This window comes from Salmo salar, chromosome 03 (assembly GCF_965601325.2).
Source record: "Salmo salar chromosome 03, fSalSal1, whole genome shotgun sequence".
Classification (NCBI taxonomy): Eukaryota; Metazoa; Chordata; class Actinopteri; order Salmoniformes; family Salmonidae; genus Salmo; species Salmo salar.
The window spans coordinates 18,997,036-19,015,000 of NC_138293.1; the positions used below are offsets into that span (position 1 = coordinate 18,997,036).

Below are 17,965 nucleotides of genomic sequence, written 5' to 3' on the forward strand. Positions count from 1 at the left end.
TCGATTTAGTCACCGGTCCGCCAGGTAGGCAGAGTTTATCTTTTGAAACAAATGAAATGGTTAAAAATGTGAACACTGAGTACCCACTGCACAGGGCTTATGAATCAAGTGCACCTACCGCCAAAATCGCAACACGAATAAAACAAAATGGAGCGCAAGCCTTTATCGTTGGATTTTCTACAGAAATGTTTGGTGATCGACAAGGAATGCATTGCAGACCAACCAGCCAATCGCGATTGACCGGTTGGTGACCACTGCGCCAGGTTTAATAATCTCAATGGGATCACGATTTAGAAACCTAATAACAATACTTGGGTTATATGAATGTCACAAAACATCTAGGATGATACATAGCCATGAATGTCACACAAAATCGCCCAGCCCTATGTAGGCCAGGCCTATCAGTGTTTGTTGTTTCATGGAGGGTGAAAACAATAGAGATTGGCATTTGAACATGCATATGAACAGGTCTGCCTGAGAGGCCTTTAGAAGCCACAACATAACAGCCTGAGACCCAGGAAGGCTTAACGCCAAGCAGAAGCAGACCAAAGGTGAGGCATAAGCACAACCCCAGCAGGACAGAAATGTCACTCTGGATCTGATCCTAAAACGATTCACTGTCAAGGCTTCGGCCCTTTGAGAACCAGTCAGTGTGCACAAAGGGGCGTGATGTGCACCCTCCTCACATAACAGCACGGCAGGAAGTCATGTAGTTTAGATGTACACTAACTTAAATGACAAGACATTGGGCCAAGGCCCACATCCCAGAAAAAAGGAGGTTCCTATATCCTGAATGCCGCTGAAAGTAGCTGTCCTCGCAATCAAGCGCAAATGCACAGTTCTTGTACAGGGCTCTACACTAAATGTGTACAGTATGCAAATTATTAGTAGGCCTATTTTCCAGGGCTCAGGAGTGTTTGATTGGCCTGTTATGTGTTGAATGGTTGAGGTATCAGGGTTTTGGGAGTCAAATGACCATCCGGGAGGCCTCACACTGGTGAGTGTTAGGCCACATGATCAGATCAGCTAGTTCTCTTGTCTCTCCAGAGGCAGATGCACTCGACTTTAAAAAAACAAGCAGCAGGTAGGGCAACCGTTGACTGGAGGCAAAAGACACAACAAACACACACACACACAGAGACGTGTTCACTGTGTCGGGAAAAGGCCTGCAGGGGCCGCGATACAGCTGCGTCTCCTCTCCATTGATGTGTCAGGAATCAGACAGATGGGTCTAAATTGCCTCCAGAGGATTCTCATGAGCGGAGAAATATGAGACTAGGGCCACACTATCACAACCGAAAGATGAAACCGTCAACACAATATCACAACCTAGCCTAAATGGCCAGACTATCACAAAAGTGACTCAGTAGTACACACTAACATTACTGAAACATGAGACAGCCACATAACTAAAATGGCCACACTTTAATCTCCGATATGACACAACAGAGACAGTATCTGTAACAAAATGCAGACATAAACTACATTACCACAACCAATAGTCGCATTATCACAATCCTAAACTGACACTGCACAGCCACATTTTCACATAGCCTAACCTTCCAGAGAATTCTAATGAGCCACAATGTTATCACCACAGCAATCTCAGAATTAGCCCAGCCAACTCAAACAGCCCAGACATAAAAATAGCTAGCCTGGCTGAGACTACAGCCACACTTTAACAACACCTATAACAGTGACACAATACAACCTAGCCAGTAAATGCCACTATCATACAATGTAAACAGTAAATTAACTCAAGTATAGTACAACCACCAGAGAAAATTCACAAGCATCAGCAGCAACTGCAAGGCTTTATTACAGCTAGCTTAGAAAATAGAAATGTGAGTTATAGATTGTCATTCTCATTGAAAGCAAGTCTAAGAAGCAGTAGATCGGTTATGTACGCTATTTCTATACTTCCCGTTTTAAAGTTTCGTTTTTGCGTCTTACTTTCGGTTTTGTACACCAGCTTCAAACAGCTGAAAATACAATATTTTTGGTCATGGAAAATATATTTCACAGCAGTTTAAATGGTACAATGATTCTCTACACTACAGTTAGAGATGTCTATGGTCAACCTTCAAGGCTCCCACTGTCTACAGTAAATGCCCACTCCCAAAAGTCTTTGTACTCTTCTCGCTCTCCCTCCCTCCTTCCCCTCCTCTACCTCTCCTCCTCCTCCCTCCTGAGTGTCAGCTTTATAACCAGTCTCAGTAAAACTCCACTGCTCCACTTTAAATCCCCCCTCACACCCCTCTTTTTCCCCTCCCTCTTTCCTCTTCCCTCTTCTCCCTCTCTCCCCCTGTTTTTCTGCTCCCTCCAGGATCATATCAGTGGAGCTGTCCTAGTGAACGCTGTCTGACTGACCCAGTCTCTCTCTATTGCTCCTCAGACTGCATGCTAACATGCCTCAGACACTGTAGCGTACTCATGTACAAGAGCACACTATTGTTTGAGTACAGAAACTAAGGTTGTTGGTTAGCAGTGTTTGCTGGACGCCAGGAAGAGTAGCTATGCAGTCATAGTTATCTCCAGGAACCATGGATATTTAATGTCACTGCCAACAATTCTTTGACTCCAAATGTTCGAGACAAACATAGCCAGCCGCACACTCAACAATTAAGGCCCAAATAATGAAGCCTTAAAATGTCCTAATCAAAATGTGTGACGTCTCGCTGACCACCACATCACGCCCTGAGGCTGAGGAAGGAACGGCCTAGATTATAGAAGAGAGGACATGTGGTACAGGTCCTGCAGAACATTGCACATCACTAGCTGTTTGATGTGTAATTCAAGGACCCCAGACTAACCTTTGTAACAGTCACAATAAGTTGCTTTGTGTCCTCTGAGATCAGAAGTAGATTAAATTGACCACCATGTACATGGTAGATTTACCTCTGCTATTTCATAATGCCCAAGCATACACTGTTAACCCTATCCCTTATTGATTGGCAAGTGATTGTGTTGCAATAAAATGTTTTATAATGACTAAAACCACCACATGCAAGTCTATTAATGGGAGTGGGCATGCTACTATGCATTCCCAGCAGGCATCCAGAGACTTCCTTTCACGATTCACCTACCCTTTCTTTTCAGATCAGTGCAGATGAAGAGGAGAGTGAGAGGGAAAGGAAGCCCCTTCTAGACTATTACGATGCACCCCATGTTGCGCCCGACAAGAAGAACGAGGGGGATAGAAGACCTGACTGTCTGGTCGTGCCTTTTGGAAAACAGCAGAAACTCACTCTCTCACAGCTGTAGCAGATCTTACTGTTCAACAAGACACCAAGCAATAAAACAGAATGTTGGACATAAAACATCAGCATCCCAAAATACCTGCCTCTCTCTTCCAAGGAGGAACACTAACCATGAATAAAGTGCTAAAGTAAGCTAACAATGGTTTTTTATTTTTTTATTTCACCTTTATTTAATTAGGCAAGTCAGTTAAGAACAAATTCTTATTTTCAATCACAGCCTAGGAACAGTGAGTTTAACTGCCTTGTTCAGGGGCAGAATGACACATTTTTACCTTGTCTGCTCGGGGATTCGAACTTGCAACCTTTCAGCTACTAGTCCAACGCTCTAACCACTAGGCTACCCTGCCGCCCCAATAAATAGGACATAGAGGCAAAATAATTACAATTTAGCATTAACACTGGAGTGATAGATGTGCAGATGATGATGTGCAAGTAGAGATACTGGGGTGAAAAAGAGCAAGAGGATAATTAACAATATGGGGATGAGGTAGTTGGGTGTGCTATTTACAGATTGGCTGTGTACAAGTACAGTGATCGGTCAGCTGCTCTGACAGCTGATGCGTAAAGTTAGAGAGGGAGATATAAGGCTTCAGTGATTTTTGCAATTCGCTCCAGTCATTGGCAGCGGAGAACTGGAAGGAAAGACGGCCAAAGGAAGTGTTGGCTTTGGGGATGACCAGTGAAATAAACCTGCTGGAGCGCATGCTACGGGTGGGTGTTGCTATGGTGACCACTGAGCTGAGATAAGGTGGGGCTTTACCTAGCAAAGACTTATAGATGACCTGGAGCCAGTGGGTTTGGTGACGAATATGTAGCGAGGGCCAGCCAACGAGAGCATACAGGTCGCAGTGGCAGGTAGTACATGGGGCTTTGGTGACAAAACGGATGGCACTGTGATAGACTACATCCAATTTGCTGAGTAGATTGTTGGAGGCTGTTTTGTAAATGACATTGCCGAAGTTAAGGATCGGAATGATAGTCAGTTTTACGACGGTATGTTTGGCAGCATGAGTGAAGGAGGCCGATTCTAGATTTAATTTTGGATTGGAGATGCTTAATGTGAGTCTGGAAGGAGAGTTTACAGTCTAACCAGACACCTAAGTATTTGTAGATGTCCACATATTCCTAATCAGAACCGTCCAGAGTAGTGATGCTAGTCGGGCGGGCGGGTACAGGCAGCAATCGGTTGAAGAGCATGCACTTAGTTTTACTAGCATTTAAAAGCAGTTGGAGGCCATGGAAGGAGTGTTGTATGGCATTGAAGCATGTTTGGAGGTTTGTTAGCACAGTGTCCAAAGAGGGGCCAGATGTACTGAGGGGGAAAAAAGTATTTGATCCCCTGCTGATTATAAACGTTTGCCCACTTACAAAGAAATGATCAGTCTATAATTTTAATAGTAGGTTTATTTGAACAGTGAGAGGCAGAATAACAACAAAAAAATCCAGAAAAAAACGCATGTCAAAAATGTTATAAAATGATTGGGCCATCATCGTTCCATGGCTCTTGTTCGGTCAGATCTCCCTCCAGAAGACTCAAAACACTTTGTAAAGGCTGGTGACATCTAGTGGAAGCAATAGGAAGTGCCAAAATATTCCTCAGCCCCTGTGTTTTTCAATGGCATAGGTTTAAAGGTAATACAACACATCAGGTATCCATTTCCTGTCAGAAAATGTCTCAGGGTTTTGCCTGCCAAATGAGTTCTGTTATACTCACAGACACCATTCAAACAGTTTTAGAAACTTTAGAGTGTTTTCTATCCATATATAATAAGTATATGCATATTCTAGTTACTGGGTAGGATTAGTAACCAGATTAAATCGGGTACGTTTTTTTATCCAGCCGTGAAAATACTGCCCCCTAGCCCTAACAGGTTAACTTGACTTTCGAAGATTTTAGAAGGACAGGGCAGGATGGATATAGGTCTATAACAGTTTGGGTCTAGAGTGTCTCCCCCTTTGAAGAGGGGGATGACCGCGGCAGCTTTCCAATCTTTGGGGATCTCAGACGATACGAAAGAGGTTGAACAGGCTAGTAATAGGGGTTGCAACAATTTTGGCGGATCATTTTAGAAAGAGAGGGTCCAGATTGTCTAGCCCAGCTGATTTGTAGGGATCCAGATCCAGATCTAGCCTCAGTGCAGTGGGCAGCTGGGAGGAGGTGCTCTTATTCTCCATGGACTTTACAGTGTCCCAAAACTTTTGGAATTAGTGCTACAGGATGCAAATTTCTGTTTGAAAAAGCTAGCCTTAGCTTTCCTAACTGACTCAGTATATTGGTTCCTAACTTCCCTGAAAAGTTGTATATATCGCGGGGGCTATTCGATGCTAATGCAGAACACCACAGGATGTTTTTGTGCTGGTCAAGAGCAGTCAAGTCTGGGGTGAACCAAGGGCTATATCTGTTCCTGTTTCAACATTTTTTTAATGGGGCATGCTTATTGAAGATGGTGAGGAAAGCACTTTTAAAGAGCAATCAATATCCTTCCAGGATACCCGGGCCAGGCCAATTAGAAAACGCCTGCTCGCTGAAGTGTTTTGGGGAGCGTTTGACAGTGATAATGGGTGGTCGTTTGACCTCGGACCCATTACGCACGCAGGCAATGAGGCAATGATCGCTGAGATCCTGGTTGAAGACAGCAGAGGTGTATTTAGAGGGCAAGTTGGTCAGGATGATATCTAAGAGGGTGCCCATGGTTACGGATTTAGGGTTGTACCTGGTAGGTTCCTTGATCATTTGTGTGAGATTGAGGGCATCTAGCTTAGATTGTAGGATGGCCGGAGTGTTAACCTCTCTAGGCTAGGCGGGACGAATTCGTCCCACCTACGTAACAGCCACGGCTATCCTGTGGCGATTTTCAAAACCTTAAAAATCCTATTACTTCAATTTCTCAAACATATGACTATTTTACAGCCATTTAAAGATAAGACTCTCGTTAATCTAACCACACTGTCCGATTTCAAAAAGGCTTTACAACGAAAGCAAAACATTAGATTATGTCAGCAGAGTACCAAGCCAGAAATAATCAGACACCCATTTTTCAAGCCAGCATATAATGTCACCAAAACCCAGAAGACAGCTAAATGCAGCACTCACCTTTGATGATCTTCATCAGATGACAACCCTAGGACATTATGTTATACAATACATGCATGTTTTGTTCAATCAAGTTCATATTTATATCAAAAACCAGCTTTTTACATTAGCATGTGACGTTCAGAACTAGCATACCCCCCGCAAACTTCCGGGGAATTCGCTAACATTTTACTAAATTACTCACGATAAACGTTCACAAAAAGCATAACAATTATTTTAAGAATTATAGATACAGACCTCCTCTATGCACTCGATATGTCCGATTTTAAAATAGCTTTTTGGTGAAAGCACATTTTGCAATATTCTAAGTACATAGCCCAGGCATCACGGGCTCGCTATTTAGACACCCGGCAAGTTTAGCACTCACCATAATCATATTTACTATTATAAAAATTTCATTACCTTTTGTTGTCTTCGTCAGAATACACACCCAGGACAGCTACTTCCATAACAAATGTTGGTTTGGTCCAAAATAATCCATCGTTATATCCGAATAGCGGCGTTTTGTTCGTGCGTTCCAGACACTATCCGAAATAGTAAAGAAGTGTCACGCGCTTGGCGCAATTCATGACAATAAAATTCTAAGTATTCCATGACCGTACTTCGAAGCATGTCAACCGCTGTTTAAAATCAATTTTTACGACATTTTTCTCGTAGAAAAGCGATAATATTCCGACAGGGAATCTCCTTTTCGGCAAACAGAGGAAAAAATCCCAAAGGCGGGGGCGGTCGGGGTCACGCGCATAAGCTAGTGTCTCTTGATGGGCCACTTGAGAAAGGCGATAATGTGTTTCAGCCTGGGGCTGGAATGACGACATTCTGTTTTTTCCCGGGCTCTGAGCGCCTATGGACGACGTGGGAAGTGTCACGTTAGAGCAGAGATCCTTAGTAAATGATAGAGATGGAAAAGAAGTTCAACAAATGGTCAGACAGGCCACTTCCTGTAAAGGAATCTCTCAGGTTTTGACCTGCCATTTGAGTTCTGTTATACTCACAGACACCATTCAAACAGTTTTAGAAAATTTAGGGTGTTTTCTATCCATATGTAATAAGTATATGCATATTCTAGTTACTGAGTAGGAGTGGTAACCAGATTAAATCGGGTATGTTCTTTATCCAGCCGTGTCAATGCTGCCCCCTAGCCCTAACAGGTTAACCTGTTGGGGATAGGGGGCAGTATTTGCACGGCCGGATAAAAAGCGTACCCGATTTAGTCTGGTTACTACTCCTGCCCAGTAACTAGAATATGCATATAATTATTGGCTTTGGATAGAAAACACCCTAAAGTTTCTAAAACTGTTTGAATGGTGTCTGTGAGTATAACAGAACTCATATGGCAGGCAAAAACCTGAGAAGATTCCTTACAGGAAGTGGCCTGTCTGACAAGTTCTTGTTCTTCTTGGCTCTGTTTATTGAAGACTGAGGATCTTTGCTGTAACGTGACACTTCCTACGGCTCCCATAGGCTCTCAGAACCCGGGAAAAAGCTGAATGATATCGAAGGCAGGCCCTGGGTGAAAAACATTAGCGCGTTTGGATAGTGGCCGGTCAGAGGACCATCAGACTGGAGGCGCGTGCACGAGGACACGAGATGTTTTTATTTTCTCTCTCTTTGAACGTAAACACGCTTTCCCGGTCGGAATATTATCGCTTTTTTACGAGAAAAATTGCATAAAAATTGATTTTAAACAGCGGTTGACATGCGTCGAAGTACGGTAATGGAATATTTAGAATTTTTTTGTCACGAAACGCGTCGGGCGCATGACCCTTATTTACCCTTCAGATAGTGTCTTGAACGCACGAACTGTATCTATAATTCTTAAAATAATTGTTATGTTTTTTGTGAACGTTTATGGTGAGTAATTTAGTAAATTCACCGGAAGTGTTCGGTGGGAATGCTAGTCACATGCTAGTCACATGCTAATGTAAAAAGCTGGTTTTTGATATAAATATGAACTTGATTGAACAAAACATGCATGTATTGTATAACATAATGTCCTAGGGGTGTCATCTGATGAAGATCATCAAAGGTTAGTGCTGCATTTAGCTGTCTTCTGGGTTTTTGTGACATTATATGCTAGCTTGAAAAATGGGTGTCTGATTATTTCTGGCTTGGTACTCTGCTGACATAATCTAATGTTGAAGTAATAGCATTTCTAAGGTATTTGAATATCGCGCCACGGGATTACACTGGCTGTTGAGTAGGTGGGACGCAAGCGTCCCACCTAGCCCATAGAGGTTAACCTCTCTGGGCTAGGCGGGACGAATTCGTCCCACCTACGTAACAGCCAGTTGAATCCTGTGGCGCGATTTTCAAAACCTTTGAAATGCTATTACTTCAATTTCTCAAACATAAGACTATTTTACAGCTATTTAAAGACAAGACTCTCGTTAATCTAACCACACTGTCCGATTTCAAAAAGGCTTTACAACGAAAGCAAAACATTAGATTATGTCAGCAGAGTACCAAGCCAGAAATAATCAGACACACATTTTTCAAGCTAGCATATAATGTCACAAAAACCCAGAAGACAGCTAAATGCAGCACTAACCTTTGATGATCTTCATCAGATGACAACCCTAGGACATTATGTTATACAATACATGCATGTTTTGTTCAATCAAGTTCATATTTATATCAAAAACCAGCTTTTTACATTAGCATGTGACGTTCAGAACTAGCATACCCCCCGCAAACTTCCGGGGAATTCGCTAACAATTTACTAAATTACTCACGATAAACGTTCACAAAAAGCATAACAATTATTTAAAGAATTATAGATACAGAACTCCTCTATGCACTCGATATGTCCGATTTTAAAATAGCTTTTTGGTGAAAGCACATTTTGCAATATTCTAAGTATATAGCCCAGGCATCACGGGCTAGCTATTTAGACACCCTGCAAGTTTAGCACTCACCAATATCAGATTTACTATTATAAAAGTTTGATTACCTTTTGTTGTCTTCGTCAGAATGCACTCCCAGGACTGCTACTTCAATAACAAATGTTGGTTTGGTCCAAAATAATCCATCGTTATATCCGAATAGCGGCGTTTTGTTCGTGCGTCCCAGACACTATCTGAAATGGTAAATCAGGGTCGTGCGCATGGCGCAATTCGTGACAAAAAAAATCTAAATATTCCATTACCGTACTTCGAAGCATGTCAACCGCTGTTTAAAATCAATTTTTATGCCATTTTTCTCGTAAAAAAGCGATAATTTTCCGACCGCGAATGTCCATTTAGCTAAACAGAGGAAAGAAAACACAGCTTTCGGTCGACGCGGGCACGAGCCTGAGTCTCACAGTACTGTAACCAGCCACTACCCAAACGCGCTACTTTTTTTCAGCCAGAGCCTGCAAAGCCACGATTCTGCGTTTTGCCGCCTTCTGAGAGCCTATGGCAGCCGTAGGAAGTGTCACGGGACAGCTAAGATCCTCACTCTTCAATAAACAGAGACAAGAAGAACGACACCTTGTCAGACAGGCCACTTCCTGCATGAAACCTTCTCAGGTTTTTGCCTGCCAAATGAGTTCTGTTATACTCACAGACACCATTCAAACAGTTTTAGAAACTTTAGGGTGTTTTCTATCCATATGTAATAAGTATATGCATATTCTAGTTACTGGGTAGGAGTGGTAACCAGATTAAATCGGGTACGTTTTTTATCCGGCGGTGTAAATACTGCACCCTAGCCCTAACAGGTTAAGCATGTCCCAGTTTAGGTCACCTGACAGTATGAACTCTGAAGATAGATAAGGGGCAATCAATTCACATATGGTGTCCAAGGCACAGCTGGGGCTGAGGGGGGTCTATAACAAGCGGCAACGGTGAGAGACTTGTTTCTGGAAAGGTGGATTTTTAAAAGTAGAAGCTCAAATTGTTTGGGCACAGACCTGGATAGTATGACAGAACTCTGCAGGCTCTCTCTGTGGTAGATTGCAACTCCGCCCACTTTGGCAGTTCTATCTTGGCGGAAAATGTTATAGTTAGGGATGGGAATTTCAGGATTTTTGGTGTCCTTCCTAAGCCAGGATTCAGACATGGCTAGGACATCCGGGTTGGCGGAGTGTGCTAAAGCAGTGAATAAAACAAACTTAGGGAGGAGGCTTCTAATGTTAACATGCATGAAACCAAGGCTTTTACGGTTACAGAAGTCAACAAATGAGAGCGCCTGGGGAATGGGAGTGGGGCTGGGGGCTGCAGGGCCTGGATTAACCTCTACATCACCAGAGGAACAGAGGAGGAGTTGGATAAGGTTTCTCAACCCTCTGTTCCGTTGACCAGCTCCAGTCCATGTGATATTGCTAACTGCTCTGCTCTGTCAGATAGTGAGCTGACACTATTTCATCAGTTCTCAACTAATAGCTTTAATCTCAGCTATAAGGCGTGGAGAACCACAACTTGCCAGTCCCTGGCACAGAAAGGGTTGATAAACATAGGTGTAAGATCCACACAGCCCCTCATTGGAATGCTGGTCTTTTACGTCGGCTAATACTCTCTGCTTTAGTAGTCTGATGATTCTCAGTGTATGATGTAAAGATGCTCATATGATTCGCAGATTGTTCCAGGTCAGGCATTTGCAGCAGCTTAGAGCTTCACTTCTAAAGATAAGTATTTAACCCCTTTGTTATGGTAAGCCTAAATAAATTCAGGAGTAAAAAATTGCTTAACAAGTCACAATAAGTTGCATGGAGTCACTGTGTGTAATAACTGTGTAATAAGTGTTTACCATGATTTTTGAATGACTACCTCATCTCTGTACCCCACACACACAATTCTCTGTAAGGTTCCTTAGTCAAGCAGTGAATTTCAAAACACATATTCAACCAAAAAGACCAAGGCTGTTTTCCAATGCCGTGCAAAAGGCACCTATTGGTAGATGGGTAAAAATAAAAGCAGACATTGAATATCCCTTTGAGCGTGGTGAAGTTATTAATTACACTTTGGATAGTGTATCAATACACACAGTCACTACAGGAAGCCTGTACAGAACAAAATATTCCAAAACATGCATCCTGTTTGCAACAAGACACTAAAGTAATACTGCAAAACATGTGGCAAAGCAATTCACTTTTTTTCCTAAATACAAAGTGTTATACTTGTGTTGTATTGAATTTGCCCCATTACTGAGTACCACTCTCCATATTTGAAAGCATAGTGGTGGCTGCATCATGTTATGGATATACTTGTAATCACTAAGGCACTGCATCGCAACAGCCTGGGGTTCGACCGTGACCGGAAGTACCATAGGGCGGCGCACAATTGGTCCAGACCCGGGGGGGCTTTACTTGGCTCAACGGGCTCTAGCGACTCCTTGTGGAGGGCCGGTCGTCAGTTGAATGGTGTTTCCTCCAACACATTGGTGCGGCTGGCTTCCGGCTTAAGCAGGCGGGTGATAAGAAGCGCAGCTTGGCGGGTCATGTTTCGGAGGACGCATGACTCCTCCTTTGCCTCTTCCGAGCCAGTTGGGGAGTTGCAGCGATGAGACAAGATCGCAATTGGATCGCAATTGGATATCACAAAATTGGAATGAAGCTAAGCACAGGCAAAATCCTTTAGTCTGCTTTCCATCAGACACTGGGAGACTAATTCACCTTAAAATAACCTAAAACACAAGGCCAAATCTACACTGAAGTTGCTTACCAAGAAGACAGTGAATGTTCCTGACTGGCTGAATTATAGTTCTGAATTAAATCTACTTGAAAATCTATGGCAAGACCTGGAAATGGTTGTCCTGCAATGATCAACAACCAATTTGACAGAGCTTGAAAAACTTTGAAAAGAATAATGGGCAAATGTTGCACAATCCAGGTGTGGAAAGCTCTTAGAAACTTACCCAGAAAGACTCACAGCTCTTAGAGACTTATCCAGAAAGACTCACAGCTGTAATCTCTGCCAAAGGTGCTTCTACAAAGTATTGACTCAGGGGTGTGAATACTTATGTAAATTAGATATCTGTATTTCATTTTCAATAAATTTGCTAACATTTCTAAAAACCTGTTTTCACTGTCATTAGGGGGTATTTTGTGTAGATGGGTGAGAAAAAAATCTATTTAATCTTTTATAATTCAGGCGGTAACAACAAAATGTGGAATAAGTCAAGGGGTATGAATACTTTCTGAAGGCACTGCATGTCTTGTATGTTTTTAGGAACATGCCGAGTGATATTTTCAAGTGACTTACTGGTTTTCCTTGTAGGCTAGCTTGTCATCTTCATGTTTTGTTTTCTTAATGTAAACCCGACAGATTTTAAGGGGGTACTTTTGGTTAATGTTTATGGCATAGAGAGGCAGCAGCACTATGTGTAACCGGTGTGAAATGGCTAGCTAGTTAGCGGTGGTGCGCGCTAATAGCGTTTCAATCGGTGACGTCACTCGCTCTGAGACCTTGAAGTAGTTGTTCCCCTTGCTCTGCAAGGGCCACGGCTTTTGTGGAGCGATGGGTAACGATGCTTCGTGGGTGTCAGTTGTTGATGTGTGCAGAGGGTCCCTGGTTCGAGCCCAGGTAGGGGTGAGGAGAGGGACGGAAGCTATACTGTTACATATGGACATTCAGTACAAGCAGCAGTCATAACACTTTCAGGAGTGAAGCTAATGACTCCCTAGTGAAGGTAATACAATTTAGAGTTAGCATTTACTGCATTTCTGTGTTCCTCTTGACATTATCCCTTGCTGCTTGCCATAGCAGAGTGTAGGCTAGCCTAAATTATATCCCTTTGCAAGAGGCAACAAACATGTAGTGTATAATAGCACAGCCTACTACTCCAGATAACTGGGAATAGTGAGATGAATATAATGTATCACACTGACCTGGCATTGACTGTGAGACCCATATGTTAGACATCTCTCCAATTCTTCAAGGTTCAGCATTCCTCACAACTAAAAAGTTTTAGTGATGAACACTAGAATCAACAGCTGCTGTTGTCTTGGCTGTGCCAGCCCAGGTGTGCGTGGCCAGGCCAGATAAGGGATGAGTTTATTGGTGAGCAACTGGGCAGGTTTAGTGTTTAATATTAATGTGCTCAAGAGGGGAATACAAATTGGCCAATTACACAGCAGGGACAGAATGTGTCGACGGTGTCATAATGTGTTGTTTCGAGTCGGCAAACTATGACGCACACAGTCAGGTTTTTTGCCTAAAATGTTTGGCTATTGCTGTTATGCAATATGCATCACAACAGTGTCAAGCTTTAATGGGATACTGTGAGATTCTGGCAAGTAAGCCATTTTTCTACAGTCAGATGAACTCGTGGATACCATTTTAATGTCTCTGCGTGCAGTGTGACGGAAGTTAATTTTGCGAGCCAAAGCTAACTAGCAGTAGCGCAATGACTGGAAGTCTACAAGTACAGTAGCATTACACTAGCATACCTGTAGAGATAATTGACAGAATCTCGCAGTATCCCTTTCAAATGATTAGGCCTGGGCCAAATGCATATTTTTTTAAATGGTAGCTTACCTTTTAATGCACACATTTGATGTGTAATAAAAGTGACTTGGGGCTTGACATTACATTTATGACCGCATGCTTCACAGTGCTGGTCTCTGTCATAAACCTGTTATATACATATCATGCTTCACATACTGTCAATAGGAAACGTATTATGTCAAGCTAAGTCATGTTTATGACTTATGCAGGCAGTATGACAGAACATTCAAATAAAGTGTTTCTGCTAAATTCATCCAAGCCTAATGCTTTTCCCTCGTATTTCCCTGAGAATCTGTTCACACTGATACAAAATACCCAAATGCGTTTTCCAAGGCAGCCTACCAACGAACGAACGAACACACACACACTCTCTAATCCCAATATTTAGCTTTTGACACTAAACCTGTTGTGTGCAGCTGTGTACCAGGCACTGTAGATCAAATGATTCAGCCAGAGTTAGTTCAGCTGTTGTACCCCATCAGACCCAATATAAACTTGTTTCAATCCAATGTTTGTAAACAAAGTAAATATAAACAAACACTATATAGGAGCCTCAAAACATGGTTAAAACTAGAATGTTGATATCATGGACGGTCAGTACTTGCATCCGTAGCTCTGTCTATGAATTTGAGAGTTGTTACAATTCTCCAGACCCATCCCTCAGCTTTTTACCCGAAACAGGGGCGGGGACTGCACTTAGTTAATGTTTCAACTGCTGATTGCCGCTTTAAACTATTGGCACTCGATGCTAACAGACCTAATGCTAACATATAATCAATGCAATACACTTGCACTTAATTTCCACTAATTTTCCACTTATTTAATAAAGACAGTGTGTCTCAGCCTAAAAATGTCAGTCAAAACAGACAAACACCACAATATCTCAGAAGAGCCATAACATTGTCCTGTATGCCATGTTCTCAGTGGACTGGCGAGTCCAAGTTTCCCTGCTTGTTAGCGGGCAATTACTCGAATTATGTCACATCTCATAACCCCATACAAGCATACAATAACGATGCTGACTAAGCAATCCCCCAGCGCTCGGGCCACCCAAAACATCACAACGGCAGAATGTTAAAACCGCAAAAAAAGAGCAACATTGAGGCTTAGTTGCATCGTTTCGTTGTGACCTGCTGCTTCAGGCTGATGTAATGACGCAACGTTGTAGGACTCGTGTAGCTACTAAATTACAGCCACCAACAACCTGTATGGAGCAATGTGAGCCCAAAAAACAACAGTGGAGTACGCACGAACGTTGCCTGGTGCTTGCATGCCGGTTGAAACACGACGTCGCACATGTTCACGAATTTATTCTGAAATTGACTTTATTCAGACTTTACTTTATTCCATATTTTGTGTTTAATAACTAGCTAGCTAGTTGACATCATTCAAACAATCCATTCAGCCTACGGTGATGGAGAATTGAGGGAAACGGACGAAAGAAGTCAAGAATGCATGGCAACGCCAGTCTGTGCAGAATATATCGGCTACTAGACAAGCATATGGTAAACCATAGGTCAATTCCTTACCTTGATACCCAGCGAAGGAAAACAAAGGATGCTGCAGTATCTTTCCGTTATACGGAACGTGTGGGGATGGCCTCCAAACTGTATGGGCAACACCAAACAGCTAATTCAACGCAATCTGCAGCGCACTGTACAGTCCGTATCCAGACAATGACGGCGCCAGGGAAAGGGGTGACAAGGGACATATTCCAAATGTTCTTGCATATTAATCTTCGTATAATGATTTAAGTTCATATTGCTTGATTATTATAACATAACTATTGATGAATTGTTAACGATAAATAATTGGTGCTAGAGATATGATGCTATTTTTAATTCTCAGTCGATTTGTGCACCCCTACAATTGTAGATGTTGCGCCCCATTTTCTCTTAAAGGAGACGCGTCCTTTTTATGAAGACTGGTCATGCTGGCTTGTATACACGTTCATCAAAGCAATAACGGAGCAAATGTTCCAGTTTTGATATATTTCTGTGACATCATTTAATGATAGCCATTTCCCTAACCATAACCCGGTGATCTTCAGGCATTGGCATATACATTAGTTTATACATTCATATTCATTTTGTCCATATCATGCTCACTTTAATCAGCCTAATTGAATTAATTAGGGAGCATGATCCAATCTGTGCCTTGACATGAAAGATGCGCCTTATGACTTTTTAACAAATGCACATATGATCATGTGCCTCGAAGTTCTTTTTTTTCTTCATGCAAGAATGAAAGTGGTCACTTATAAGTAGGCTACACAGACAGGGAATACCACCAAAACACACACACACACACACACACACACACACACACACACACACACACACACACACACACACACACACACACACACACACACACAGGGAATACCACCAAAACACACACACACACACACACACACACACACACACACACACACACACACACACACACACACACACACACACACACACACACACACACACACACACACACAGGGAATACCACCAAAACACACACACACACACACAGGGAATACCACCAAAACACACACACACACACACACACACACACACACACACACACACACACACACACACACACACACACACACACACACACACACACACACACACACACACAGGGAATACCACCAAAACACACACACACACACACACACACACACACACACACACACACACACACACACACACACACACACACACACACAGACAGGGAATACCACCAAAACACACACACACACACACACACACACACACACACACACACACACACACACACACACACACACACACACACACACACACAGAGAGACACACACAGACACTTGAATACACATACACACCCAGTCTCTACCATACTCACCATCAACCCATGCTTGCTTACACAGTCAGAAATAAACCAACACTATCCTTGAAAAGTAAAATCCTCAAATTATGTCACTGTGAATACAAGCAGACACTTGAGAACTCTTAAGATTCTGGTTTCCTCATATTTTAGACAGGACAGTCACAGATTGGTACAAATGACCCTCTTTTGTCTCAGGGCCCTCAGTAAACATCCCATCTGCCTTTTCACCAGCTTCATTAATGTTAATTGCTGCAGGAATTATGGAGATGCAACAGGATTACAGCATCTTCATTCCCCCTCTCACCAAAGGGATCTTCAGAAACACATGGCGCTAAGCTCTGTTCCACTGTCACACAAATAGCCATTTAGGACGCCCTCCCTTGTGTGTCCCATGCCAGGCCTGCTGGAACCCTACCAGTGCCAGGCTTGTCCTACAATGGCATCAGCTCCCTCTGAGCTGACGGGGATGGATATTGGCACCATTGGCACAGACACTCCAGGGGTTTCCATGACTGCATGAGAGACGGCAGTACTGTTGGGAGACTGTCAGAATGAAGAACAATGAAAAATGAAATGCATAAAACAATGCTTGTACTGAAATCCATAAAGCATCTTACTAGATATTCAGACTCACTGAGTCGTTCCTTTCTCGAGGATATCCTTAGATGCTTCTCAGACAAAAGACATCTCAGGACAGACATTGAGGCATTTGGTATTGAATATCTAATATAATGGGGAAGGGTTTTAGATACCATTCGCTCATTATGCATCTCATTTCACAACCTATCCTGTATCTTATAACGCACTACTTTTGACCAGAGCCACATTAGAGCTCTGCAATGCATTATGGGAAGCAGGGTGTTATTGGAGATTTTATGTCTATCTGGAGAAATGGGAACAATAGAACAACAGGAAGTAGGACAACCACATCTGATGATTTAGTGGTGCATGGAAAAGAAGTCAGGAAATTTAAGGTGGCAGCACAACACCACTGATTCTCCCATAGAACACAGCAAGAGAGCAGGGCATTGACCCGAGTGGCGCAGCGGTCTAAGGCACTGCATCTCAGTGCTAGAGGAGTCACTACAGACCCTGGTTCGATCCCGGGCTGTATCACAACCGGCTGTGATCGGGAGTCCGATAGGGTGGCACACAATTGGTCCAGCGTCATCCGGGTTATTAGGGGAGGGTTTTGCCGGGCTAGGCCATCATTGTAAAATAAGAATTTGTTCTTAACTGACTTGCCTAGCTAAATAATGGTTAAATAAAAAATGGACAATAACTGCTTCTCTCAGACATACAGTAATGTCAAGGGT

The 17,965-nt window shown here is 42.7% G+C and overlaps 1 protein-coding gene across 1 annotated transcript in view; it reads right to left on the reverse strand.

Moving 5' to 3' along the window:
* LOC106599160 (protein FAM110B) overlaps positions 1-15,567 on the reverse strand; it is a 50,741-nt gene extending 35,174 nt beyond the window's left edge. The window contains exon 1 of the mRNA XM_014190275.3: positions 15,314-15,567. The gene's annotated coding sequence lies outside the window, so the exon portion shown is untranslated. The remainder of the gene's footprint in view (positions 1-15,313) is intronic.
* Positions 15,568-17,965: the final 2,398 nt, after the last annotated feature.